Source organism: Oryctolagus cuniculus, chromosome 5 (assembly GCF_964237555.1).
Source record: "Oryctolagus cuniculus chromosome 5, mOryCun1.1, whole genome shotgun sequence".
Lineage (NCBI taxonomy): Eukaryota > Metazoa > Chordata > Mammalia > Lagomorpha > Leporidae > Oryctolagus > Oryctolagus cuniculus.
In genome coordinates this window covers 156,895,370-156,922,735 of record NC_091436.1, presented here as the reverse complement: position 1 = coordinate 156,922,735, position 27,366 = coordinate 156,895,370, and the positions used below count along the sequence as shown (strand labels likewise).

The 27,366-nt window shown below is 49.5% G+C and overlaps 1 long non-coding RNA gene across 1 annotated transcript; it reads left to right on the top strand.

Moving 5' to 3' along the window:
• The first annotated feature begins 21,986 nt into the window (after positions 1-21,986).
• LOC138849710 (uncharacterized) lies at positions 21,987-26,544 on the top strand. The gene is made up of 2 exons (XR_011388792.1): positions 21,987-22,188; positions 25,844-26,544. It is a non-coding gene; the product is annotated as an uncharacterized lncRNA (long non-coding RNA).
• Positions 26,545-27,366: the final 822 nt, after the last annotated feature.

The window sequence follows — 27,366 nt, the reverse complement described above, 5'->3', positions numbered from 1 at the left end:
GCAACCGCTTTACCCACCACGCCACGGCACCAGCCCCAGATAAATAAATCTTTAAAAATACGATTTTAAAGACAAGGAAAAATTGTTATGATGTGCTAAATGAAATAAGGCTATGCAACAATTATAGCACTACCCAAATCATTACCAAAAATACATGAAGGAAAATCATAACATTTTTCTATAATAGACATTTATGGTGCATAATTTAAATTTTTATCGTGAAGATATAATTGTACACAGAGATGTAAATATACGAATCCATGACCCATGGACTTCTCCATTCTCTTCTTGAACCGCTGTTCTTACTTACCATCAGGCATTGCTATAATACTGCTCTGCAAGTGTGTCTGTACCTGCTGAGTCCCAGGTAGCAAACCAGCCCTGGTTCTCTTAAGTAGAGAAGGAACTGAATGCATAAATATTGCAGGGTTCTCAGAACTGACCAGAGGGTTGGACAACCCTACCTGAAAACAGAGAAAGACCAAAGGAGAGCAGCCAGCACTCACGGACCGGCCTGGGCCCCAGCCACTGATCACAGAAATCACCAGCAAATGCCACCTTTGTCATCTGCACCTTCATCTCTCTGACCCCCCAATTTTCACACCATACATTCCAGTTTCAAGTACGAACAAGCCAACATTTCATGCCCATGGCAGGGGCCACCTGCAACCAGAAACTCCTGCTGATCCAATGGTTGGGTTATGGAGAAGCTAAGGTGCTGATACCTTTAGCTAAGGGTTCCTGGAGCCCCCTGCGCTGGTCTCTTCCAGCAGTGAGCAGCCTCCTGCAGTCATACTGTGCCTTCCACATCTTCATTGTTTGTGCATGGCATGACACAAAAAAAGTTTCATACACATGGCCCTCGTGGGGAAGGGGGCTGCTAGTGCCCACAGGAGGAGATTTTTCCACACCCAGAAAGAGGTTCAGATGCTGGCCAGCCTGGTTCAGGCAACCACCATGTCAACGTCCTTGTAGGAACTGGAAAATATCATGACAAAGTATTATGGATTCAGGCTCTGTGTTTATTACCTATTGTTGCACAACAAATCGTTCCCCAACGGCAGCAGCTAAAAATAGCCTTTATTTTCCCCCGAAGTTTCTGTGAGGCAGGCAGGAGTCTGGCACAGTTGCTGGCCCCTCTGCTTCAGGGTGTGCAGGCATCTCAGGACTTGCGTGGGCAGCAGCTGCTCCAGGCTCTCGGCCGTGGTCGCAGGCAGGAGTCAGGTCCTCGGGCACTACTGCGGTAGGAGTCTCAGTGTCTTGCTGGCTGCTCACCGGAAGTGGCCCTCGGAGCCCGGCCGCGTGGTGCTCTCCAGCGTGGCAGCCTGTTTCACCCACGCGTGCGAGCTGGGCAGGCAACAGCACCAGGTCAGAAGTCACCATCTCTTGTAACCCGTCCACGCATGTGACATGCCATGACTTTGCCGTGATCTGTCGGTCAGATTCGAGTCACCACGTCCTGCTGGCACTCAGGGGGAGGGGACTCATGCCAGCACGTGAATACCAGAAGACAGCGCCTGTCACAGGGCCGCGACCGCTCTTGGTAACGTGGGTGCAGCCGTGGGACTGTGCGTGCCACATACACACCAACTGGGCAAAGATTTCTGTAAGGAATCAGAGGGTAAATAGTGTAGACTCTGAGGGCCAAGGAGGGCCTACAGCCACTACTCAACTTTGCCACTGTGGATGAAGGTAGCCATGGAGAATAAACAAATGGCTGTGACTGTGAATTTCTCTGAGCCCCTTGGAGTGCTACCTGCAAGCCCAAGAAATGCCGGTGGGTTCTGTGGATGCTGTATCTTACAGGCAACCAAAGGCCTAGCTGGGAGGGAGGAGAGAAAAAAGGAAAGTAAAAGACAAAAATAGCATGAGAAAAATAAAAGAGGAGAAAATGACCTATTAGACAATGAAAAATGGCTCCTCAGAGTGCCAGATATTACAGAGGGCAATACTTTGTCTACCCACTGAGGGTCAAAGTGCCTGCTACATTCCATGCACCCTCTGTTGAGTGACAATGCAAGGTGGGGCTAGGCAGCATGTGGGAACATTTTAACAAAGAAACAATGCCCCCCTACCCCTGCCCTGCACTATGGCATAGTAGGTTAAGCATCTGCCTGCAGCGTTGGCATCCCATATATCCCATATGGACACTGGTTTGAGTCCTGGCTGCTCCTTTTTTTTTTTTTTTTTTTTTTTTTGGACAGGCAGAATGGACAGTGAGAGAGAGAGAGGCAGAGAGAAAGGTCTTCCTTTGCTGTTGGTTCACCCTCCAACGGCAGCTGCAGCTGGCGTGCTGCGGCCAGCGCACCGCGCTGATCCGATGGCAGGAGCCAGGTGCTTCTCCTGGTCTCCCAGGACTTGGGCCATCCTCCACTGCACTCCCTGGCCACAGCAGAGAGCTGGCCTGGAAGAGGGGCAGCCGGGACAGAATCGGGCACCCCGACCGGGACTAGAACCCTGTGTGCTGGCGCCGCAAGGCGGAGGATTAGCCTAGTGAGCCGCGGCACCGGCGTGCTCCGTTTCTGATTCAGCTCTCTGCTGTGGCCTTGGAAACCAGTGGGAGATGGCCCAAGAGCTTAGGTCCTTGCACCTGCCTGGGAGATCCAGAAGAAGTTCCTGGCTCCTGGCTTTGGATCAGCCCAGCTCTGGCCACTGTGGCCATTTGGGGATGAATCAGCAGATGGAAGACCTTTCTCTCTGTTTCTTCCTCTCTCTGCAAATCTACTTCTCAAATAAATAAATAAATAAACTTTTAAAAAAAGTTCTTGCCCTCAAGAAAGTCACTCCCACAACCCATCTTTCATTGAATAGTAGGAAAAGTACTATACTAGAGACCAAAAGCACCACGAGTAGTTTTCTAAAATCCCACAAAAACCAACTCTCCAGCCTAATTTATTGTTATAAATAAATTCTTCCATTTACATTTGTTGTATCTAGGTTACAGCATGACAATAATTGATACAAATATATATTTGTTAAGTTTAAAAGCTTAAATACAGGGGGCTGGTGTGTGGTGCAGTGGTTGGGACGCCCGCATCCTACATCAGAGTGCCTGGGTTCAAGTCCTGCCTCTGCTTGGGGTCCCAGCTTCCTGCTCACGTGCACACCAGGAGGAAGTGCCGATGGCTCAGTACTTGGGTCCCTGCTACCCACATGGGACACCTGGCTTGAGTTCCTGGCTCCTGGCTTTGGCTTGGCCCAGAGCACTGGCTGTTTCTGGCACTTGGGGAGTGAATCAGCTGATAGGAAAACCCCTCTGTAACCGCCAGGTACTCTCCCTGTGTCTGTCCATCTGCCAGGTAGGTAGGTAGATGATACATAGAAACTTCAAATTTTTAAATACTGTTCAGATCACTGTGTTTGGTTCACTTCAGCTCCTTCACTGCCCAACCTGGGGGCATGGGCGGCTTCAGGAGCGCTGCCTCCTCTTCATCTCTGATGATCAAGGTATAAAGAGGTGTCAGCTGTTTTGAGCTTTAAACTTCATACTGTCTTTGTTTTTTTCATTTTCTTGCCGAAGATTTATTTACTTACTTATTTGAAAGGCAGAGCAAGAGAGAAAGAGGGTGAGACGGGGAGAAAGAGAGAGATCTTCTATCCACTGGTAGAATTAAGGCTCCATTCCCCAAATGGCCACACTGGATGAGACTAGGAGTCTGGAACTCCATCTGGGTCCCTCACTTGTGTGGCAGCAGTCCAAGAACTTGGACCACCTTCCACTGCCTTCCCAGGACCATTAGCAGGGAGCTGGATCAGGAGCAGAGGAGCTGAGACATGCACCAGGCCTCCAACAAGGGATGCTGGCATCACCAGTGGTGGCTTAACCCACTGTGCCATAAGGCAGGCTCCTGTTCCTGTTTCTCTGGATCTCAACAGGTTTGGCATCCTTTTGCTGCCTGGCTATAAGCAGAAAGTCCTTGATGTCATTTTGTCTAAGTATGGCACAAGACAAGCAGGAAGAGGGCATGGACTGGCACTTGCCCGAGACACCTTCAGTCCAAATACTTTTGTCTCATCGTGGTCCTCAAATAAGGCTGAAGTCCCAGTTCACAATATAAACATGCAACTATTAAAAATAAGTAACTTAGTAAAGCAATTGGTTTTACCAATCCTCTTTTCATCGTGGTCACATATCATTGGATGTTCAGTAATTCATTTTCTTTTTAGTTTTTTTTTTTTTTTTTTTTTGACAGGTAGAGTTATAGACAGTGAGAGAGAGAGAGAGAGACAGAGAAAGATCTTCCTTTCGTTGGTTCACCCCCAAAATGGCCGACACGGCCGGCGCACTGCGCCGATCCAAAGCCAGGAGCCAGGTGCTTCCTCCCAGTCTCCCATGCAGGTGCAGGGGCCCAAGAACCTGGGTCATCCTCCACTGCCCTCCCGGGCCACAGCAGAGAGTTGGACTGGAAGAGGAGTAACCGGGACTAGAACCCGGCGCCCATATGAGATGCCGGCACTGCAAGGCAGAAGATTAACCAAGTGAGCCACGGCGCCGGCCCGGTAATTCATTTTTGAAAACAGTTTTGTTTGTTTCCTTAAGTGCCTTCAAAGATATGCAAGGAAAAATGTGCAAGCAGCATGTGAGACTTCCCAAAACTGTAGTCTTTCAAAGATGTCAGAACATCTGTATCTTTTTTTTAAAGATTTATTTATTAATTTGAAAGTCAGTTACACAGGGAGAGAAGGAGAGGCAGGGAGGTCTTCCATCTGCTGATTCACTCCCCAAATGGCTGCAACAACCAGAGCTGAGCCAATCCGAAGCCAGGAGCCAGGAGCTTCCTCTGGGTCTTCCCACGTGGGTACAGGGGCCCAAGGACTGCTTTCCCAGGCCACAGCAGAGAGCTGGAATGGAAGTGGAGAGGAGGGACTTGAACCAGCACCCATATGGGATGCCAGCACTGCAGGCGGTGGCTTTACCCACTATTCTACAGCGCCGGCCCCAGAACATCTGTATCTTAAAAAGCAGCATAAATAGTAAAACTGCTTCAAGGACTTTAGTATTTTTCTGCTTCAGCTGCAATTAGTTTATTCTATAAATATTTAACCTAGAAATAAGCATCAGTTCTTTAAAGAGTGGCAATGTTTGCCGTGGAATTACTGGCCTTGTGTCCTAATACCACTGTCTCTCCTACATCCCTCATGCCATTGTTCATACATAAAAACAAAGATACTCCAAAGTTTTCATGGGAAAATGGAATTAAAAGTAAGTCTATTTTTGTGCAAAAAGTTTTTTGAAAGTCATACACAACTGTTTCATAATTCCCATTTCTGTGAACTTTTGGAAGACCCCTCTTATGCATGGATTTCAAAAGTTTTTATTTTTGACATTATTATTATTATTATTATTATTATTGCAGGCAGAGTTAGACAGAGAGAGAGAGAGACAGAGAGAAAGGTCCTCCTTCCGTTGGTTCACCCTACAAAGGCCACCGTGGCCAGTGCGCTGCGGCTGGCGCACCGCGCTGATATGAAGCCAGGAGCCAGGCGCTTCCTCCTGGTCTCCCATGCGGGTGCAGGGCCCAAGCACTTAGGCCATCCTCCACTGCCTTCCCGGGCCACAGCAGAGAGCTGGACTGGAAGAGGAGCAACCAGGACAGAATCTGGTGCCCCGACCGGGACTAGAACCTGCTGTGCCAGCACCGCAGGCGGGGGATTAGCTTAGTGAGCCGCGGTGTGAGCCTTTTGACATTCTTAAAGAGGCCCAGACCCTTCTAAATCCTTGAACTCCAAATCTCCAGATAGAACATTAGGCCAGCCCCTAAAATTCACCAAATGCAATGAAAGCAGTTTACAAAACTGGCGAGCAACAGAACCACACTGACATGTGGCTGTTGAATGGTTGGCTCAGCTACTTAGTAACCAAGGTCACGTTCCCACGAGGTACACTAACCTCAATATACATGCATTGCAATCACTGCCCAGAAAATTATGGCTAGAAACTCCTGGGTTGCTTCCGAGAGTCAAGGCTGCAGGTGTTCAATGTGAGCGTTAAGTGCACAGTGCTGTGCTGGTCAGATGTCTCAAATCATACAGTCCTGCCTTGTCTTCATAGGGCTGTGCACACTGTGGTAGACCCAAAAGCAGACTCCCAAAAGCTGTCCACATCAAACCCCTGGAAACTGTGAATGTGGCCTTATTTGAGTCAAAGGGGTCTTTGCAAATAGGATTAAGTTGAGACTCTCAAAACATGGTGATCCTGGATTATGCTCTGGGGCCCTAAATCAAGTGGCAGGCATCCTTAGGAGAGACAGGCAGAGGAGGACCTGAGACAGAAGAGCAAAGACACACACAGGGGAAGGCCAGGTGGAGGGAGCCTAGAGCCAGGCAGCCACAGCCGAGGAGTGCAGCAGCCACTGGAACCTGGAGAATGGATTCTCCTCTCTGGAGCTGGAGGGAGCGTAGCCTTGGGACGCCTGGATGTCAGACTTTTGAACTCCCCAACTGTGCAGACACATCGATTTTTTAAGCCATCAAGTTTTGTGGTTATTTGATGTTTTTTAAAGAGATTTTAAAAATTATTTAAAAAGCAGAGTTATAGAGAATGAGATGGGGGGGGGGAGACAGAGATCTCTTCTATCTGCTGTTTCTCCCCCTAAACAGCTGTAATGACTCGGGACTGGGTCAGGTTGAAGCCAGGAGCCTGGAACTCCACCCCGGTCTCCCACGTGGATGGCAGGGGCCAAGCACTTGGGCCATCCTCCGCTGCTTTCCCAGGTGCATTAGCAGGGAGCTGGATCAGAAGCTGAGCAGCCAAGTCTCTAACCATCACTCATACGGGTTGCTGGCATTGCAGGTAGCAGCTTAACCTACTGTACCACAAGGCCAGCTCCTGTGGTAATTAATTACAGCCATCCTAGGAAATGAATTCTCACACACACACACACACACACACACCCCTCAGATTTTTCTTTTTCCTTCTTTTTTTTTTTTTTTCAATTTGAAAGGCAGAGGGATGTGGACTAACAGACCAACACACAGACAAAGTGAGCTTCCATGTACTGGTTCACTCCTCAGATCCCTGCAATGGCCAGGGCTGGGCCCAAATCCAGGAACTCCATCCAGGTCTCTCATGTGGGTGGCAGGGCTCCAACTACTGGGCCATCATCTGCAGCCTTCCAGGGCGTGCCTTAGCAGGAAGGTGGAATCTGGAGCGGAGCAGGGATGTGAACCCTGGCATGCAATTATGGGATGCAGGATCTTAATTACTAGGCCAGATGCCCAGCCCAATACCTCAGATATTTTAGGTTCAGGGAAAAAGATTGCACCAAGTTGTCATGAAGATTAAATATATCCCGCATTGTAGAAGCCAGAGTGCCATAGTCACCACGTGTCCTCATCAAAATCGCAAGACTTGCTATGTGATGGTACTTTCCTGTAAAATACAGAACTCTGTGTGTCCTGTAAACTGGGACCCAAGAAGGCAAATCTAGGCTCCTTCCTTCCCTTTCTTCATGATTTTTTAAAAAGATTATTTATTTATTTGAGAGGTAGAGTTACAGAGAGAGGGAGAGACAGAGAAAGTCTTTCATCCGCTGGGTCACTACCCAAATGGCTGCAATGGCCAGAGCTGAGCTGATCCGAAGCCAGGAGCCAGGAGCTTCTTCCCAGTCTCCCATTTGGGTGCAGGGGCCCAAGCACTTGGGCTGTCTTCTACTGCTTTCCCAGGCCACAGCAGAGAGCTGTGGATCAGAAGTGGAGCAGCTGGGACTTGAACTGGCGCCCACATGGGCTGCCGGCACTGCAGGCGGCGCCTTTACTCGCTACAGCATAGCTCTGGCCCCTGTCTCTGGGTTCTGTCCACATTTCAGTAAAGAAAGAGGCTATCTCAGCACTTTGGTCTGATGGAAAAGTAACTTTATGATCAGGGTGGGAGCTGAAATGGCTCTTCCCGCGGGCAGGAGTAGGACTGCCGTAAAACCAGAGTTTAGGACACTGCTGAAGGCCACTGTGGCTGTCGCGGCACAGGACCCTTAATGTGCTAACACAGCATGCCTCCTGTCCTGCGTGTTGTGCTTCAGCAATGATCCAAAATTCGGACCCCACAAGGAACCCTTCAGTGGCTGGGGTAGGTGTCCTAGACGAGGTTTCCTAGGAGTGGAGCCCCCGAAGGAGTTTCCAGGACAAGTGATCTTGCGCTCTCAGGTTCAGCCTGTGGGAGAAGCGGAGAAGTGGGACAAAGCAGAAGAGGCCAGGCGAGCACAGGGACTCCCACACCTGGCTTCAGCCCCAGCGCATCTGAACCACACCATTGTCCCACCTTTGGGAAAAATCCAGGGCACTTATAACATGTACGAGGGTGCTCGCACAGCTCGGGCAGGGGCTGGAGTTGAGGTGCAGGGGGTTAAGCCTCGGCCTGTCACACCAGCACCCCATATCCGAGCACCAGTTCAGGTCCTGGTTGCTCGGCTTCCGATCCAGCTCCCTGCTGATGGGCCTGGGAAAGCAGTGGAAGATGGCCCAAGTGCTTGGGTCCCTGTCACATCTGTGGGAGATCTGCATAGAGTTCCAGGCTCCTAGCTCCAGCCTGGACCAGCCCTGGCCATTGCAGCTATTTGGGGAGTGACCCAGCAGGTACAAGATAGCTTTCTCTCTGTCTCTCCCTCTTTCTCTGTCACTCTGCCATTCAAATGAACAAAATAGATCTTTAAAGAAAAACAAAAACAAAAACAAAAAAAACTTGGAGATTATAGGATTTCAAGATGGGTTATCTTGAAGCAAAAAATTTGCAATCCATGCATACAAAGGGTCTTCAAAAATATTCGTGGAAATGCATATTAGGAAAAAGCTACACATGGGTTAGGTTTATTTTAGATAAAAAAAATTCAATCTTTGAATTCCATATTTCCAGGACCTCGTTGAAGGATTATTGCATTACTCATAAGCTGCAGATCAGATCTCTCCCTAGTGGCACAACACCTGGACATCTCTGGGCGAGGATTCGCCACTCAGGCTACGCTGCTCTCTGGAAGGGCGTGCAGCTACAAGCCGATGGCAACCGACAGTCCCAGCAGGCCTCAGATAGGTGCACCCGTGGGTGGTGGGACCTGCTCAGGGCACCAGGTGCATCTATGGTTGCATGGCGTGGGCTCTACTCCCAATCACATTCCTAATCCCACGGCTGGTCATTGCAGGGAACACATTTGCCTTAAGGGAACTCTCTGGAAGGAATTAAAAAAAAAAAAAAAAAAGCATGCTGTCATGACTGGAGAGTGTTGTTGGAATGCCACAGGTCTTGCAAGTCAGATTAGCCAATACTTTAGCATTTTTGAGAGATTTAATCTGGGAAGAGGGGCTTTCATAAAGAAACTGGCTTTTTCAAATGCACGTGTAAGGAGCAGCCCAAGTCCCCAGGTTTGGCTATGCTGCCGTGCTTGTAGTAACCTCCTTCCCAGTTTTTTTTTTTTTTTTTTTTTTTTTTTTTTTTTGACAGGCAGAGTGGACAGTGAGAGAGAGAGACAGAGAGAAAGGTCTTCCTTTTGCCGTTGGTTTACCCCACAATGGCCGCCGCGGCCGGTGCGTTGCGGCCGGCGCACCACGCTGATCCGAAGGCAGGAGCCAGATGTTTCTCCTGGTCCCCCATGGGGTGCAGGACCCAGGCACTTGACTTGGGCCATCCTCCACTGCACTCCCTGGCCACAGCAGAGAGCTGGCCTGGAAGAGGGGCAACCGGGACAGAATCCGGCGCCCCAACCGGGACTAGAACCCAGTGTGCCGGCGCCGCTAGGTGGAGGATTAGCCTATTGAACCGTGGCGGTGGCCCCCAGTTCTTATTTTTATGGTCTATGCTTGCACATCCCTTTCTAGTCTGTGTTGAGCCCAGGAAGGTCTGTCTAGGTCAGTGTGGCTTATCTTAGTCTGTGAGATTCTCCTAGGCACAAGGTCGCGTCTATTTATTGTTCTCTGTAAACCATGTTGCACAATGACAGGGCTTAATAACTACTTCTTGATGATGCAATATAAACACATGACTATGCCTTTTGATGATGGCAGTGATAATCTCTTTAATAATGTCCCACCTTTAACCATATGATTAAGGCATCAGCCCAGAGCAGGACTTGCAAATTCAGAGATACCTTCAAGAGCCAGACAGATGAAGTAAAAGCATGAACCAGGCCAGGTGTTAAAAGAGCAACAGACCAGAGATCATGAGGAATGCAAATCAAAATGTTCGAAACACTGCACAGGCCAAACAAGACCCTGCTGAACTGATCCATGGGTCACAAGTTAGTGGCCTCAAGGCAGAGTCTGAACTCACAGTCAGATATTCAGACCAAGTACAGTTGTCCTGGACCTGTCTTCCCCGTGCCTGAGTCACCAAGGAGCCGAGCGCCGTCATTACTTGTCTCTGCCCACTGCGAGTGAACTGGAACTCCAGAGTTCGTAGTCACGCGGCCCTGCCTGTAGAATGAGACAGAGATCTCGACATACTTCCCGGCTTGCCAGGGAAGTCTGAGTCACAGAGGCCCCATTTACATAACACGGCTGCAAACAAAACAAACCAAAACCAAAAAAAAAAAAAAAAAGTGCCTTAAAAGACCCCATTTCCTGTGATAGTGCCTTCCCTCTATCCACGCCTCCTTATACACTTCTTGATGAAACCCACAAGCTTGTTTCATAATGCTTTCTCCCAGGTCTTGCTATCTCACCCAGTAGTTTTCCTTCAGAGAATGAAGTTTTTCAATTTCATTAGGGTGCAAAGATTACATCCAAAGGTACTTTAAAAGTTTCTGGAAATGGAATGGAAAGATAAGCTGATTTTGGTGTAAAAAAAAATTTGAGGCCGGTGCCACAGCTCACTAGGCTAATCCTCTTCCTGAGGTGCCGGCATCCCGGGTTCTAGTCCCGGTCGGGGCGCCGGATTCTGTCCTGGTTGCTCCTCTTCCAGTCCAGCTCTCTGCTGTGGCCCGGGAGTGCAGTGGAGGATGGCCCAAGTCCTTGGGCCCTGCAACCGCATGGGAGACCAGGAGAAGCACCTGGCTCCTGGCTTCGGATCAGCGCAGTGTGCCGGTCGCAGCGGCCATTGGGGGCTGAACCAATGGAAGGAAGACCTTTCTCTCTGTCTCTCTCTCTCACTGTCTACTCTGCCTGTCAAAAAAAAAAAAAAAATTGTAATCCATGCGTGGTTGCTTTATAGCACGTATTTTTTTCCACAGGTGTTGGAGGAACCTTTATGCTACAACAGTTGTTAGTGAGGCTGCTTAGTGATCAGAACCCTCATACACTGGTGCACATACACCTGCTGGTGGAAGGCAGAATGACAGTTCCTTAGAAGTTTAAAGGGAGATGGGCTGGCATTGTGGTGCAGTGGGTTAAGCTACTGCTTGTGACACCAACACCCCATATAGGAGCAGCAGTTCTAGTCCCAGATGCTCTGCTTCTGATCCAGATCCCTGCTAATGCACCTAGAAAAAGCAGTGGAAGATGGCCCAAGTACTTGGGCCCCTGTCATCCACATGGGAGACCTGGACAGAGTTCTGGCCTCCTGCTATTGGCTTGTACCAGCCCAGGTCATCGTGGGCATTTGGGGAGTGAGCCATCAGATGAAAGAATTTCTCTCTCTGTTTCTCCCTCTCTCTCTGTGTGTGTCACTCTGCCTATCAAATAAATAAATAAATGACTATTTTTTTTTTTTTTGACAGGCAGAGTGGACAGTGAGAGAGAGAGACAGAGAGAGAGAAAGGTCTTCCTTTTGCCGCTGGTTCACCCTCCAATGGCCGCCGCTGCAGCCGGCGCACCGCGCTGATCCTGGCAGGAGCCAGGAGCCAGGTGCTTTTCCTGGTCTCCCATGAGGTGCAGGGCCCAAGCACCTGGGCCATCCTCCACTGCACTCCCTGGCCATAGCAGAGAGCTGGCCTGGAAGAGGGGCAACCGGGACAGAATCCGGCGCCCCAACCGGGACTAGAACCCGGTGTGCCGGCGCCGCAAGGTGGAGGATTAGCCTATTGAGCCACGGCGCCGGCTCAATAAATGACTATTTTTAAAAAGAGTTTAAAAAGTTATCACATGACCCTCCCGATAATTCTATTCATACACACACACACACAACTCAAATAAAGCACATGCCTGCACAAAACTATTCATAGCAGCATTTTTCATAATCGTCAAAAAGTGGAAACAATCTAAAAGTTATCAGTATATGAATGGATAAATCAAATGGTGGGACATTATTGGGCAATATAAAGGAATGAGATCTGAAAAATGCTACAACATGGATAAACTTTAAAATATTACGCTCAGTGAAGGACGCCAGTCACAAAAGACCACATGGATACATTCTGTGTCATGTGTATTATACCCCAATGAAGCCCTTATTTAGGAAAATATTTCAGGCACAATGAAGGTTTTGTCACAGTCAACAAATACCACACATGTGAATTTACTTCAGGATCATTCTCAATGCTTTACTTTTTTGTAGCACATGGTAGGCAATCAATAGATGTTTGTCAAATGAATGGTAGATGGATTTCTTATTTATTTATTTACTTATTTATTTACCTACTTACTTTTTCAAAAGGCAGAGTGGCAGAAGGAGAGGGAGAGACTCCCAGACAGAGAGGTCTTCTGTCCCTTGGTTCATTCTCCCAAATGGCCCCAGAAGCCAGGTCTAGCCCGGGGTGAAACCAGCAGCTAGGAGCCAGGAACCAGGAAATCCATCCAGGTCTCCCACATGGGTGGCAGGGCCCACACACTTGGGCCATCTCCCACTGCCTTCCCAATTCCACTCCCAAGAAGCTGCATCAGAAAGTGAATCAGCCAGGAATCAAGCGACTGCTCCAGTAGACGACTGCTGTCACAGGTGGAGGCTGAACCCACTGCATACAGCGCTGGCCCTGGCTGGCCCCTGGTGATTGAATTTCTAAAATGCTGGACTATTTAATGAATTGAGGTAGAGAGTTCTGATCAACTGAATTTTCTAAATTTCTAGAGGCCATCCTGAAAATCTATTAATTTTCTTTGTATGAGAAAGAAACTAACATGGAGCCTGGCATATGGCGTGCTTTCAATAAATAGCAGTTCCTTCCTTTCTTCCAAAATGGTTCTGAAATGTGTTCTTTGACTTGCTTTACTTAATATCAACCCTGTTGGCTTTATAATGGATTCTCAATGGAAATAGGAGTAGGAATTCTAAAAGACCAATCTTATTTATGTTGGATAGTGGGAATCACACTAGGCTAGGAAATGGCTTTTCCGGGGTAGGCATTTGGCCTGAGAGATAAGATGCCCACGGCCTATATTGGAGAGCTTGGGTCTGATACCCAGCTCTGACTCCTGACTCCAGCTTCCTGCTATTGCACAACATGGGAGGCAACGGTGACAGCTCAAGTAGTTGGCTCCCTGCCACCCACATGTGAGAGTTGGGTTGTGTTCCTGGCTCCTGGCTTCAGCCTGGCCCAACTCTTACTGTTGCAGGCATTTGGGGAATGGCCTAATGGAATGGAGACTTTTCTCTCCCTCTCTGTCTCTCTCTGCTTCTCAAACAAACATTTAATTAAAAAGATAAAGTAATGGCTTTTAAATGTCAAAGTTGGAATTAATAGGCTAAAACAGAACCTTTCAAACTTTAACCTGAAGGGTGGATCTGGGGTGGGGCCCAGATCTTACTTTTCCAAGTTTCCAGGGAGTGCTGTGAGGCCATACTTTGAGAATTGCTGAATGAACATTTCTTCTTGTTTTTGTTTGAAACAATCCCATAGTTAGAGGAAAGTTGGAAATACAGCTCAAATAACTTTCTTTTTAGCTGAGCCATTTGCAAATACACTGCTGATATAACACTCCATCATCTTTGTGTAATTCCTACAAAGGCATTCTCCTACGCGACCAAAGTGAAGATCAGGACAGGAACCTTGGCCCACTGCTACCAGCTAATCTTTTCAGCCTATTCAGTGTGACCAGTTGTCCCAACAACAGTTGGCAGCCACAACATCCGATTCAGAGTCGTGCATGCAGTGAGCTGTCACGTAGCTACAGCCTCAAAGAGCCTCTCTTTGACGTTTGTGACCCTGACACTTCTGAAAGCTACAGGTCAGTTATTGTTTAGAGGAGCCCTCCCTCAATGTGAGTATGTGTGGACCGGATTCAGCTTCGGCCTCTCGGGCTGGAGTTTCATAGAAATGTCCCTGTTGTCTTCAGCACCTCCTCTCAGGTGCCATGTGCTTTCGCTGAGAGATAAAATTAAAACAAATGTGGTTTCACGATCCTAGCGAGCTTTATTTTTGATTCTGGAATTGGGCAACACTTCATGCCATCCAACAGAAGGAGCGCTCCTGTGAGCTGAGCAGAGGAGGTTGGTGTTGCAGAGAGGCAAGAGCTGAAGAACCAACAAAAGCCAGATGCGTCACTTCAAAGTTATATTTCTTGTAACATGGGCACAGGGAAACAGAACGGTAGAAAAATAACCCACTGGTTGACATCAGGTCCCTTTTTTTGTCGGGATTAAAGCAAAGGGGACTTCATTATCCCATTGGCTGAAACTGGGCTGTTTGGGAATCTGGCAGTTACCCCTCATTCTCCCGATTTCTCAGAAGGTCAGACGCACAGCTGACTTCCCCTTTGGTGGCGTGGAACTTAAGCCTGAATGACTGTATTTGGGTTTGATCTGTTGGCCCCAGTGCAAATGAGTCTAAACCAATGGCCTCCCATGAATGCTATCTGCCAGTTTCAATGTTTCCTATTACAGAAGATATTAACTTAAAAAAGAGAGAGAGATGTATTTATTCATTTGAAAAGCAGAGCAACAGAGAGAAGGAGAAAGAAAGAGACAGATCTTTCACCTGCTGGCTTACTCCCCAGATGCCCACAACAGCCAAGTCTGGGCCAGGCTGAAGCCATGAGCTGAGAATTCCATGTGGGTCTCCAGTGTGGGTGCAGGGACCCAAGTGCCTGTACCATCTCCCACTGCCTTCCCAGGTGCATTAACAGGAAACTGAACTGGAAGCAGAGTAGCGGGGACTCAAACCAGCACACCCGTATGGAAACCCAGCATCACAGTGCCACAATGCCAGCCCCTGATAATGTTAACTTTGATCACTCAATAAAGGTGGTATCAGAGCCAGTGTTGTGGCAGAGCCACTGCAGCCACTGCCTGCCACACCATCATCCCATATCGGCAATCGTGTGAGTCCTAGCTGCCCCACTTCTGATCCAGCTCCCTGCTAATGGCCTTGGAAGAGCAGTGGAGGATGGCCCAAATGCTTGGGCCTCTGCCACCCACATGGGAGACCTGGAAGAAGTTCCTGGATCCTGGTTCCTGGCTTCAGCCTCGCCCAGCCCTGGCAGTTGCAGCCATCTGAAGAGTGAACCAGCGGATGGAAGACCTGTCTCTCCCTCCCTCTCCATGACTCTGCCTTTCAAATAAATAAATCTTAAAAAAAATAATAATAATAGGCCGCCCCGCGGCTCAATAGGCTAATTCTCTGCCTAGCGGCGCCAGCACACTGAGTTCTAGTCCCGGTCGGGGTGCCGGATTCTATCCCGGTTGCCCCTCTTCCAGGCCAGCTCTCTACTGTGGCCAGGGAGTGCAGTGGAGGATGGCCCAAGTCCTTGGGCCCTGCACCCCATGGGAAACCAGGAGAAGCACCTGGCTCCTGGCTTCGGATCAGCGTGGTGCGCCGGCTGCAGTGCGCTGGCCGCAGCGGCCATTGGAGGGTGAACCAACGGCAAAGGAAGACCTTTCTCTCTGTCTCTCTCTCTCTCACTGTCCACTCTGCCTGTCAAAAAAAAATAATAATAAAGGTGGTACCTGTTAGACTTCTACACTATAAAGTTCCCCTTTTCCTCTTTGCAGTTAATAAGTAATTTGTGAAGATGTACTTTGAAATAATCTAAATATCCCTCATCAAACTTTAAATTTACTAATTTATTTTTTTTTTAAATATTTTTTTTATTTATTTATTTTTATTTTTTATTTTTGACAGGCAGAGTGGACAGTGAGAGAGAGAGACAGAGAGAGAAAGGTCTTCCTTTGCCGTTGGTTCACCCTCCAATGGCCGCCGCTGCAGCCGGCGCACCGCGCTGATCCGATGGCAGGAGCCAGGATCCAGGTGCTTTTCCTGGTCTCCCATGGGGTGCAGGGCCCAAGCACCTGGGCCATCCTCCACTGCACTCCCTGGCCATAGCAGAGAGCTGGCCTGGAAGAGGGGCAACCGGGACAGAATCCGGCGCCCCGACCGGGACTAGAACCCGGTGTGCCGGCGCCGCAAGGTGGAGGATTAGCCTATTGAGCCACGGCGCCGGCTCTAAATTTACTAATTTATTTATAGCTCTTCTATCTGTAGCTCTGTGGCCTTGTCATTTCCTACTTTAATCAAAAGGTGGTAAACAATGACTATGACCACTCTTTTTTTTTTTTTTTTAAGAATTATTTTATTTATTTGAAAGTCAGAGTTACACAGAGAGAGAAGGAGAGGCAGAGAGAGAGAGAGAGGTCTACCATTCCGCTGGTTCACTCCCCAAATGACCGCAATGGCCAGAGCTGAGCTGATCCAAAGCCAGGAGTCAGGAGCTTCCTCTGGTCTCCCACATGGGTGCAGGGGCCCAAGGGCTTGGGCCATCATCCACTGCTTTCCTAGCCATAGCAGAGAGCTGGATGGGAAGTGGAGCAGCCAGGTCTCGAACCGGCGCCCATATGGGATGTTGCACTGCAAGTCAGGTGTTAACCTGCTGTGCTGCAGCGCCAGCCCCTATGACCACTCTTTTGATGCTCAAGTGGTCCCTGATTAGGCCAGTAGGAGTTCCTCCTTGCTGGCTTCTACGTCCTTTTCACGAGTCCCCGTTGTTCCTTGAGCACTTCCTTCCTCGCTGGTACTCTCCACCTTCCTTTTAGTTATAACTGGCGCTTAAAGCCATAGTCTGGGCACTTGGTATTCCTAGTGCTATTGGAGCGTTGCTAGGTTTTCCCAGTGACAGCTAAGGAGTATGTCTAGGCACATGTATGTCGGGCGTGTATTAGGCACTGAGTACCCCAAACCTGGCAGCTTAAAACAACACCCCCCCGCCGACTCCACACTTGCTGTGAGTCAGGAGTTCTAGGGGGCTGCACAGAGTCTGCTGGGCCTGGGGTCTCATCTCACAGTTCAGGCGGGGAAGGCTGTTCTTTCAAGCGCACGCGCTGGTGGCTGAATTCAGGTCCTCCCGGGCCCCCGGTGACGTAAGAACCGAGGGCCTCCGGTTCCCAACGCCGTGCTCGGTTCCTCGTCACCTGCACAGAGCACACAGCTCTGCACAGAGCAGCTCTCCAGCCAGGTGGACACACGCGGCTTAGTTACAGGAAGGACTTCCCATTACCTGTGGCATTCCAGTTCTTGGTTAGAACTAGTCATAGGCTCTGCCCATGTTAAGGGGTGGCACTGACATGGGGCACGAATACCAGAAAGTGTGGGTCACTGAAGGAGCTTCTTTTTTTTTTTTTTTTTTTTTTTTTTTTTTTTTTTTTTTTTTTTTTACAAGCAGAGTGGACAGTGAGAGAGAGAGAGAGAGAGAGAAAGGTTTTCCTTTGCCATTGGTTCACCCTCCAATGGCCACAGCGGCCGGTGTGCTGCGGCCAGTGCACCGTGCTGATCCGATGGCAGGAGCCAGGTGCTTCTCCTGGTCTCCCATAGGGTGCAGGGCCCAAGCACTTGGGCCATCCTCCATTGCACTCCCGGGCCACAGCAGAGAGCTGGCTTGGAAGAGGGGCAACCGGGACAGAATCCAGCGCCCCGACTGGGACTAGAACCCGGTGTGCCAGCGCCGCAAGGTGGAGGATTAGCCTAGTGAGCCGCGGTGCCGGCCACTGAAGGAGCTTCTTACTGTAACCACCGAAAGGGAGACCCAGGGATCCCAAGGAGAATGCTCGGGGGCCCCCTCTGCGTCTGTCTGCCGCAGCGTGCACACATTCTTCTTGCTATTTCTACCTATCTACTGGCTTCTCCGTCATACCTCTCTCTCTCTCTCTCTCTGTTTGAAATTGTTTGTTCATTTGAAAGACAGACAGAAGGAGAGACAGAAGGAGATCTTCCACCTGCTGGTTCACTACCCAAATGGCTGCAATGGCTGGTGCTGAGCCGATCCGAAGCCAGGAGCCAGGAGCTTCCTCCAGGTCTCCCATGTGAATGCAGAGGCCCAAGCACTTGGGCCATCCTCCACTGCTTTCTCAGGCCATCAGCAATGAGCTGGATTGGAAATGGAGCAGCCAGGACCCGATCTGGTGCCCATATGGGATGCCAGCACTGCAGGCAGAGGCTTAACCTACTACACCACAGCGCCGGCCCCTGTCACTTACCTGTCTGTCTTGAAAACCTAATACAACCAACTCCAATCCAACACCACAAAGTTCATTTTCGTTTTCTCTTTCTTACTTGGGCAGGGAGAAAGCTCCACATATGGATTTATGAGATCCCTCCTTGCTTACAGATGGACACTTTCTGCTCTCCCAGGCTCCGACACTCCACATCAGGCTGTCCACGTCATGCTCTGGTCAGGATGTGGTTTTAGTGTGATTCCCAAAGGCTCCTGTTGAAAGCTTGGTCCCCATGGTTGTGGTGTTAAGAGGTGGGGTGTCGCAGAAGGTGAGTAGGTGATTGGGAAGTAGGGAAGGGAGGGTGCACCCCGGGAAGGGATTAATGTAGCTCTCATGAGATGTCAGTTCCCATAAGAGTGGGTTGTTGGCCGGCGCCACGGCTCACTAGGCTAATCCTCCACCTTGCGGCGCTGGCACACCGGGTTCTAGTCCCAGTCGGGGCACAGGATTCTGTCCTGGTTGCCCTCTTCCAGGCCAGCTCTCTGCTGTGGCCAGGGAGTGCAGTGGAGGATGGCCCAAGTGCTTGGGCCCTGCACCCCATGGGAGACCAGGAGAAGCACCTGGCTCCTGCCATCGGATCAGCGTGGTGCGCCGGCCGCAGCGGCCATTGGAGGGTGAACCAATGGTAAAGGAAGACCTTTCTCTCTGTCTCTCTCTCTCACTGTCCACTCTGCCTGTCAAAATAAATAAATAAATAAAAAAGAGTGAGTTGTCATGGAAAGAGCAAGGCCAGCTCTTCCCACTTTCTGGCAGCCTGTCTCACCACGTGATCGCTTCCTCTTGCACCTGTTTGCACCACGATGCCGTCCACCACGACGCAATACAGGCAGGAGGGCCTCACCAGAGCCAGGCAGAAGCCGGAATAAGAAGCTGACGAAGCCTCTGGCCCCTGGCTTCCGCCATCTGGGGAGTAAACCAGTGGATTGAGGATTTTCTCTCTCCCTCTCTCTGTTCCTCCTCTTCTCTCTCCCTTTCTCTCTATAATTCTGACTTCAAATAAAAAAGTAAACATTTTCTTAAAAAAAAAAAAGCCTCTTTTCTTTACAAATTAGCTAGGCCCAGATGTTTCATGATCGCAATGGAAAATGGACATCAATACCCACAAGGTGTGCTTCTATCGTCATGTCCAGGCTCTGAGACATGCATGAAGCACCCTTGTGTGGGTGTTCATACACCCTGTGGGCTCCAGCTCCTCCAATCAGGCCTGCCCCCTGCACGGCTGGACACGCCACTCTCACCCTCCCTCCCCGTACCAAGGATGTCCGTGCCCCATCTGACATTTAAAAGTGGGCATTTCAGACTGGAAAATGGATGTGCCCCGGCAAAGCATGGAGGCAGAAGGAAAAGACTGGGCCATCTAGGGAGGAAAGCGAAGGACAGGCTGGGAAGGGATACAGGTCTCTTTAACGTTTCTATTTTTCCTCATTAAATTTCCCTCCCCTCCCTTCCCCTCCAAGATGAGCGAGAAGGTACAGAACATTCCCTGAGCAGATGGTACGAAGCACAAGTGGCTATTCTATAAATTTGCAGCATACTAGCTGGAGTTGAAGGAATTCTAATGTGTGAGGGAGCAGAAGAGACAGAGAGAGGAAGAATAAAGAGAAACACACACCCAGTCTTTTCCTCCTGCCTCCATGCTTTGCTGGGGCGCATCCATTTTCCAGTCTGAAACGCCCACTTTAAAAAAAAAAACTGATTTACTTTCTTATTTGAAAGGCAGAGTTGGGTGGGGGGAGAGTCAGAGACAGAGAGAGAAATCTTCCATCCTCTGGTTCATTCCCCAAAGGGCTGCAGTGGCCAGAGCTGGGCTGATCCGAAGCCAGGAGCCAGGAGCTTCTTCCGGGTGTCCCATACAGGTGCAGGGGCCCAAGCACTTGGGCCATCTTCTTCTGCTCTCCCAGGCATTAGCAGGGGGCTGGATCCGAAGTGGAACAACAGGGACTCGTGTCTATGTGGGGTGTGGGCGCCACAGGCAGCGGCTTTACCTGCTCTGCCACAGTGCTGGCCCCTGACATGCCCACTTTTCTGTCCTGTGCCTTAGTTCAATTTTTGCACAACATTCAAGGGCCAGCTCACAAGGTCCTTTCTTCTGTGGAAGTCCAGCACTAGCCCGAGTCCAGTCCATACTCACATCTTTGTCACCCGTATTCTAGAACTTGATTCTATATAATCTTGTGTTGATCTCCGGCATTTTTATGTATGCAGATCCTTTTTTTTTTCCTCCTAAACTAGACAGTGAGTTCCTTAACAGTACACTTCACTATGTCTCCTGGATAGCTGTTGGGTGATTGAAACAAGCCACAATGTGTGATGTTGGGGAAAAAGAGAGCAAGATGGGAACCCTCTCAGAAGGGTAGCCATGAGCTCTGTCATCTCTTGTTCTCTTGTTTAGTTCACCATCTTGATCTGAGGGCAAGCACAGTAGCATCAGTATGTTCAGTAAATACACACTGAATTCTTTTTATTTATTTATTTATTTTTTTGACAGGCAGAGTGGACAGTGAGAGAGAGAGACAGAGAGAAAGGTCTTCCTTTTGCCATTGATTCACCCTCCAATGGCCACTGTGGCCGGCACGCTGTGGCCGGCGCACCGCGCTGATCTGAAGGCAGGAGCCAGGTGCTTCTCCTGGTCTCCCATGGGGTGCAGGGCCCAAGCACCTGGGCCATCCTCCACTGCACTCCCTGGCCACAGCAGAGAGCTGGCCTGGAAGAGGGGCAACCAGGACAGGATCCGGTGCCCCGACTGGGACTAGAACCCGGTGTGCCTGCGCTGCAAGGCGGAGGATTAGTCTAGTGAGCCGCGGCCCGGCCATACACACTGAATTCTAATTTAGCCTCCACGGCACCCATGATCTCTGTGGAACACAGGCGCAACATATTCTACCTCCCCCAGATGGACATCAGCGTGTGTGCATACGAAGCTGGCCACATGGCTTTCTTTTGACCCTTGTTTCCCTGGACCCTGCAGATCACAGCACCCCATGGTTTAGAGGGTTTCAGTAAATGTGGATACACAGTTTTATGTACAAACCCCTGAGAGAGGGGGAGCCGGCATTAAGATCATCTTCCAGCACAGAGTCAAAATTCACAAAGGCAGCAGCCTTCGCCGCAGTGAGAGCCGTTTCTGGGCCTGCTACGGACTCTCAGTGCCTCACCGGCACGGCCGTGGGGTTCTACAATAAGGTTCCTTCAGAGCTAGTCCGTGTGTGGAGCTGCACCTGGTTTGCATTTCAGATGCATTTATAATAACAAATCAAAAGTTTGCCTAATTATACAACCTCTAGTAAACATATAGGGGTTGGCTGTTCATTAATCATTGTGACAGAGATGTCAACTGGTTTGACCCAAGTCATGAAAATGCAACAGATCTGGAAAATCTTGACTTTCCGGCCAGTATGTCTGCCTGGAGCCCCTGTGGATATTACTGGGCTGTGTTTCGTTTTGCTTTCTTGTCGGTGTTCCCGGTAATAAGAGAGGGGCTTTGGGACGCACATTGCATTGGAGTAATGTTATCACGCTTCCCTAACTGCCCCGAGCTAACATCTCAAAGCAGACCGAAGCAAAACATCACAGACCATCCACCCTGCTGCCAGGATGACGGCCGCCGTTCCACTCGGCTGAACATGGCTCCTTTAAGGGGTGGAAGCTGGAAAGAATGCATGTGGGCTGCCAAAACAACATGTGAGCTGGTGAAGATGACCCTGAACTTGAGCACGTGAGGAGGGTGATGCAAAACCTACACGGCGCGCTTGCTTTCTGGCAAAAACAAGAGACAAAAGACACCTCGTAGGAGAGGGAAGGGGAATTTTTAGATACGACGGTTAGAGCCATTTTTAGAGGCTTTCCCCCATCAACTCTGCAGGTTTTCTTTTCTTTTTTTTTTTTCAAGCAGAACGTTTGAGTCTGGCTGGGTAAGTAATTGGATACGCATGTACACACACTGGTCTGCTTCATTGCCAGGGAGTATCTTAAGAAATCAAGCCGGCATTTTGACTTTTGTCCTGCATATCGGGGATCTCTCAGGGGTTGCCTCTGCTTGTTCTTGTCCCTGATTGAGGACTTGAAGGCATGGCTGCGGGGTTTAAGGATGGCGCTGCCTCTGTAAAGAAATGCGGAGGTCCTCCCACGCAGGTGTCTGCTAACTACTGATTCTAATCAACCTGGTCTCATGATGAGGATGAGATCTTTAGAAATGGGGGGGGGGGGGACAGGGAGCAGGCAGTGTTGTGGCACAGCCGGTGAAATCCCATTTGTGACACCCGCAACCCACATTGGAGTGCCATTTGGAGTCCAGGCTGCTCTGCCCTTTTTTTTTTTTTTTTTTTTAAGATTTATTGATTTATTTGAAAGACAGAGTTACTAAGAGAGATGGAGACAGAGACAGAGAGAGAGAGAGAGAGAGAGAGAGAGAGAGAGAGAGAGATCTTCCACCCACTGGTTTGCTCCCCAGATGGCTACATCAACCAGGGCTCGGCCAGGCCAAAGCCAGGAGCCAGGAGCCACGAGCTTCATCCAGGTTCTCCCATGTAGGTGGCAGGGGCCCAAACACTTGGGTCATCTTCTGCTGCTTTCCCAGGTGCATTAGCAGGGAGCTGGATTGGAAGTGGAGCTGCTGGGACTTGGACCAGCGCCTGTATGGGATGTTGGCACTGCAGGCGGCAGTTTAACCCACTATACCATAGTGCTGGCCTCTGCTCTGCTTGTGGTCTAGTTTTCTGCTCATGGACCTGAGTTGGCAGTGGGAAATGGTCCAAGTACTTGGGTTCCTGCCACCCCCATGGGAGACCAGGATGGAGTTCCTGGCTCCTAGCTCCAACCTGGCTGCTGTAGAGTGACCTAGTAGATGGAAGATCTCTCTCCCTCTATGTTGCTCTGCCTTTCAAATAAACAAATCTTTTTTAAGGTTATTTATTTATTTATTTGAGAGGTAGAGTTACAGACAGTGAGAGGGAGAGACAGAGAGAAAGATCTTCCATTCACTGGTTCACTCCTCAAATAGCCACAACAGCCAGAGCTGTGCCAATCTGAAGCCAGGAGTCAGGAGCTTCTTCCGGGTCTCCCAGGAGGGTGTAGGGGCTCAAACGCTTGGGCCATCTTCTACTGCTTTCCCAGGCCACAGCAAAGAGTTGGATCGGAAGAGGAGCAGCCAGGACTAGAACAGGTGCCCATACGGGATGCCAGCACTGCAGGTGGAGGATTAACCAAGTGAGCCACAGTGCCAGCCCCAGTAAATAAATCTTAAAAAAAAAAAAAAAGATAAGGGAGTCTGGATGATAGATGGCTGTGTACATCTACTCGCAGACACGCAGGCAGTTGAAAAGATTCCCTATCTGAGAAATTGATTAAAAATAAGTTGGATGGGGCCGGCGTCTTTGTTGCTGGCATCCCGTGTGGGCTTTGTTTCTTATCCTGGCCACTGTACTTCCAACCCAGCTACCCGCTAGTGGCCTGGGAAGAGCAGTGGAGGATGGCCCAGGTGTTTGGGCCCCTGCTACCCACATGGGAGGCATGGATAGGGCTCCTGGCTTCTGGCTTCAGCCTGGCCCAATGCTGGCTGTTGCAGCCATCTGGGGAGTAAACTGGTGGATGGAAGGTATTTCTCTCTCTGTCTTTCCCTCTCTGTGTGCAACTCTAATTTTCCAACTAAATAAATAAATCTTTAAAAAAAAAAACACACACACACACACACAACCAGGTGTTTTTGTTCCAAGAGAGGTTCTGTGATGAATTCTTTTGTGTGGGAAATACCCTACTTATTTTGGCTACAGGTGTATATCTGAATCTTCAGTTATCCCATTGGCTTAATTTCCGTTCCACCTGTACTAATTAGAATGTTGTTGAAAAATACTAGAAATGACGGCTTTTCCCTTGGCCAGGCTACTAGGTGATGGAAAGAGCACGGGCCTTGGAGCCAGGCCTAACCATAACCTGCCTCTCTCCGAACTCAGACACGTCATCTTGCCTCGGGGATCCATCCTCACAGAGCGCCTCGCAGGCTCTACTGCAGGGCTGGCCTGCAGGAGGTACTCGGGGAAGGGCAGTGAGACTCACTCTTGTCAATTATGGAGTCGGAAGCCTGCAGGGAAGGCCAACAGCTCAGACATAACCCTTGTCTAGGCCACGGACAGGGACAACTGTGCTCAGGGATTTCAGGATTTAGAGAACAGAGTCGGCAGGAAGGGCTGCTTAAGAAAACACACCGCGGGGCCGGCACTGTGGTGCGGCGGGTCAAACCGCCGTGTCCCATATGGGCACCAGTTCAACTCCCGGCTGCTCCACTTCTGAGCCAGCTCCCTGCTAATGCACCTGGGAAAGCAGCAGAAGATGGTCCAAGTACCTGGGCCTCTGAATCCGTGTGGGAGACCTGGAAGAAGCTCCTGGCTCCTAACTTCAGCCTGTCCCAACTCTGGCTGTTGTGGCCATTTGGGGAGTGAACCAGCAGATAGAAGACTCTCTCTCTCTCTCTCAACTCTGCTTTTCAGAGAAATAAATCTTAAAAACCAAAAACAGGGCCTTCAAAATCCACTGGAGACACATATTGGCACATATTGCAAGATTCCAGCTATATGAGGGGCCCAGAGTGGTCATCTTGACTTGTAATGAAGCCATCAGGGGTGGGAGCCCATGGGGAGTCTTTGCTTCTAGGGTCCAGCATTTCTGCCTGGGATATTGAGAAAATTCCGGAGATGGGTGGTGGTGATGGCTGCCTAACAGTACAGATGGCTCTGAGCTCTACACTTCAAAATGGTAACAGGTTAACGCGTATTTTAGAGCCATTAACGAAGAGAAAAAGTCCGTTGGAATGAAGTAAAGCAAGCTATATGCAACTGTGGGATGTGTGGAGCTGGTAGAGGGAGAGGGTGGGTCTTACTCTGCTGACGTGGAAAGGCGCCCAGAACACACCGCTGGGTGAAAAAGCAAGAGGCAACCGTCTGTGCAGCGTCATGCTAGGGACTGTCCCCGTTTGCTTTCCATGAACTCCGTGCAGCATCATGCTAGGGACTGTTCCCTGTTTGCTTTACATGAACTGATCCAATCCTCACAACACTGCTTTGACGTCCGAGGGTGTTTCACAAAGTTCATGGAAAAAAATGAAATGCAAAGACAGGTTTCTCTTGGTGTAAAACATTTTGAAATCCATGCATATTTCCATGAACTTTTTGAAGACCTCAAATGCACAGATTTAAGCTATTTTTGGCACCAAAATAAACTAATCCTCCCCCCACCCCCGATTTTATTTATTTGAAAGGCAGAGTTATACATAGATAGATAGATCGATCGATTGGTCGATCGATCTTCCATTGGTTCGTTCGCTCTTCAAATGGCCACAACGGCTGAGGCTGGGCCAGGCAGAAGCCAGGAGCCAGGAACTCCATCTGGGTCTCTCACATGGATAGCAGGGACCCAAGCACTTGAGCCATCTTCCGCAGATGTCCCGGGTGCATTAGTATAGAGCTGGATCGGAAGTGAAGCAGCCGGTTCTTGAACCCTCACTTACATGGGGTTGCCGGAGTCGCAGGCTGCAGCTTAACCGGCTGCGCCACAACGCTTATCTTTTCATTTCAGTTTTCCATGAACTCTCTGCAGTCTCCTTGCATGTACTACGCTTCACTTCGTTTCGCAGATGAGGAAACTAGCACGCAGAGGCTGTAAGTCCCTCGCCCCCAGGACACAGATCCAACAAGTGATAGAGCCAGAATTTCTATCCAGCTCCAGTGACCTGCGCTGGGCAGCAGACATGCAAACGCTGGCGTGGGCGTCCCTGGAGCTGGTTCAGCAATTCCACCTCTCTGAGAACCTACAGCACAACAAGATTCCCGGGGGATTTGTGTACATCTTACCCACTGAGGGAGAAGACTGAAACCTAAACCACTGTGCAGACACCACCAGTGCTATAGGAAATACTAATATGCACACAGATCTGGGGCCAGTGTTAGCAGATGGTTAAGCCACTGTCTGTGACGCTAGCATTCCCATATGAGTGCTAGTTGGAGTCCTGGCTGCTCCACTTCTGATTCAGCTCCCTGCTAATGAACCTAGGAAAGCAGTGGAAGAATGGCCAGGTCCTTGGGCCCCTGCCACCCACGTGGGAGAGCTAGAAGAAGCTCCTGGCTCTTGGCTTCTGGCTTCTGTGTGGCTCAGCCCTGGCTGTTGTGGCCATCTGGGGAGTGAACCAGCAGATGGAAGATCTCTCTCTCTCTGTCTCTCTCTCTCTCTCTCTCTTTCTTTAACTCTGCTCTTCAGATAAATAAACCTTTTTTGAAAAAGAAGTTATTGTTTATTAAATAAATGGCCACCCTTGTAAGGCCAGCTCTTTTTTTATTGTAAGGACTTTAGTATGTTAATTGTTCCTGATAGTGAGATGTCAACATTTATTAAAGCAACATTGACAGTCTCTCCACACACAGGCTGGAAGTACTTAAGTGGTCATGTTTAATATATGGGATGAATTTCCTTAGAAATAGTTTTGTGATTCATACATATTTCAAACTCTGTGAATTCCAGTACTCAGCCACGTCTACCTCTGCAGCTGTAATGAATTAAGTTTGATTTTACCAAGTTGTAAATAATATTACATAGTTACCATGACATTGATAAAACTGATCCAAGAAAGGTTCAGGTAACCCTGTAATGCTTCAGTTTCTCCACCTGTACAGTGAGTGTTTTAAGGAGTCGAGGCAGGGTGCCCACCACATTGGTTGCTCAGGTTGGGGACTGCATAACTGTGGGGGGCACCATGCACCACCTGCCAGGCTGTTGGTTGCCCAGAGGTCTCCCGGGAGGACAACGTGGAGCGATGCACACGGCTAAAGTACGGCTGTGCCAGGCACAGACTCAGCACTGTTGAAGTTCAGTGACATTCACAGAGCAGTCTCCATTCCCGTCGCAGTGCACGGCAAGAGAGAGGAAGCGCATCGGACAGCATGACGCACTTTCCTCAATTACCACCAACCGGCTCCACATGGCAATTTGTGTGTTCACATTCCGCCACCTAAAAACAGTCAGAAAAGCAACTGCGTGCATCTGCTTTACCGAAATAGCTGAGCCTGCGTGCTTTCCAGAGAAAAGGGTTACGTGGCTCACAGTTT